This window comes from Gavialis gangeticus, unplaced genomic scaffold, assembly GCF_001723915.1.
Source record: "Gavialis gangeticus isolate Ggan-Ray unplaced genomic scaffold, GavGan_comp1, whole genome shotgun sequence".
NCBI classification, from domain to species: Eukaryota; Metazoa; Chordata; order Crocodylia; family Gavialidae; genus Gavialis; species Gavialis gangeticus.
Window position 1 is genome coordinate 14086902 of NW_017729018.1, and position 2114 is coordinate 14089015.

The following is a 2114-nucleotide window of genomic DNA, read 5'->3' on the forward strand; positions in this document are numbered from 1 at the left end:
CATCAATTACAATGCCACTAGCTGCAAGTGTAATAGTTTAAGTATTATAAAAGCAAGTGCCATTCTATTAACTTCTCACATTTCTACTTGCCCATAGCTACTTGGAGAATAATGCCAGATGACATGCAACCTATTGCAACCTATCAAGGGCATGCAGCTGTTCATGACTGAAAAGAAATTTTGCTATAGTCAATACAGAAATAGTAACTGACAACTTGCTTGAAAGCTAAAAAAAATATTTAAAAAAAAGAAAAAAAGAAAAGAAAAGCAGCACTTAAAAAAAAAAAGCGCTGGTTTCATCAACAAAACTTTAATGAGCTATCTGTGCTCTTCTGATGTTCCAGTACTGTGCCATCACAGTCCAAAAGCTTCACAGCACAGCAGCTTTCATATGGAGGGAAAGAATCAACGAGTCTAATGCTGCTCCAGAAGCCTGCAAGAGGCACGGCTCCACAAATCTCCCAATTCAGGATACAAAGTCTGATGCCAAATGTTTGTAGCCACAGCATTTCCATTTTGATCTCTGGCACTCCTTCTATTCCATGTCACATTTTGTTTTCAGATTGCACAAACAGCAGCAGGGTATATTTTAGTGAAATGTTTCAACCACCTTCATCAGAAATGCTATCATGAAATGTAGTATTGATTTTGCTAGAAGATCTTTGTTCTAAGAGAACAGTTATTAAAAACAAGGGGCTTGTGATCACCCGTTGGGGTGAAGACTATACTCCCATTTTCTAGCTAATCAGATACTCTCACAGCATCTACAGAAACAGGCTTTTCCTCTGGATTTGCTGTTAGTTTCACTAGGTTGGTAAAAATCTGTCTCATTCTACCCCTGACTTATTTTTTTTGTGAGAGGACAACTGCTGCTTTATTCATGTTCATAAAAGAGCCTTACAGTATTCCCAACAATGTCACTTCCAAGATTCCTCATGTGAAAATCTCACATGATGGCAGAAGTCAGCTCTTGTGATCATAACGCAGAACCGGCTACTTGCATAAATAAAAGGATCTGCTCCCCATGTCACATGCAATCACTTGATCAGTCAACTGCATACCCCCCCTTTTTTTTAATTACATTCAGTAGAAACCAGCTGCTAAACCACATTATAAAATTCCACAGACAAGCAGAGAGACAGTAATGAAGAGAAGAAAAGGGGAAACTGCCATGCTGAGCAGCTCCACTGAAACTCTGAAAACACTTTTAAGCGTATAGTGCAGCTCCTGGAAGTTATTACTTCAGCCAGAGTTTTGAGAACCCGATGAACCGAAAACCAAAAGTCTCTCTCACTTGGTTCTTTGAGATATGTTACTAACTTTGGAAAAACCTCAGAGCTCAATCACGTAGGACTGCCTGAACTTCAAAACAATAAAAATTTCAAATGCGAACAGCAAATGCTACCAGCGCTATGTTTCTTGCTCTAGAAATTAGACTCAAGTGGGAAATATGGAGACAACAGTAGCTTTTCAAAAGCCAAATCACTAAGTTTCAGAATCTTTACCATTTGCTTTATAAATATCAGAAAACTAATCATTGTTTTGGTGCTACAGCTGTCTTAAGAAATGCCAGAGAGAGGCTATGACAGAAGCGAGGCAGGAATTCAGAGGCAGAGTGAAAAGAATGAGTAACAGAACACAAGAGCAGAGACACAAGTGGGGGCAGAGCGCATTATTGCAGTAAAGCTGTTTTCTCCATTTGAAAAGATGATGGAAGAAGCTTTTCATCCTATATTTCATTCATGTTATTCCTTTGTGTCCTTAATGACATAGCAAAAGCAAAGGATGACATATTAGCCTTCACTTTAAAGTTTCCTAGGATTTGTCAAATCCTGACAAACCTTAGAAAAAAATTTGTGTGGTTTTTGATTGTGTCAGGTTTTTGGTTTTTTTAAGAAATTGAATAAGGAGCCAACCTACTAATAAAGCTTATGCACAAAGACTTACCATTTACAAAAAAACCCATATGGGAATCATTTTGCATTTATCAATTTACCAAAGCACAAGTTTAAAATGCTGGAGTTTCCCCCTGCCACCCCAGAGACAAATCACCTACGTCAGACATCACATCCATGGAGATGCTGCGCCCTGGTCTAATTTCAGACAATTTGTTG

The 2114-nt window shown here is 38.4% G+C and overlaps 1 protein-coding gene across 3 annotated transcripts in view; it reads right to left on the bottom strand.

The window, feature by feature from the left end:
- Positions 1-2114, bottom strand: part of CRTC1 (CREB regulated transcription coactivator 1) — a 75346-nt gene that overhangs the window by 25825 nt on the left and 47407 nt on the right. The gene's annotated exons all lie outside the window — the stretch shown is intronic.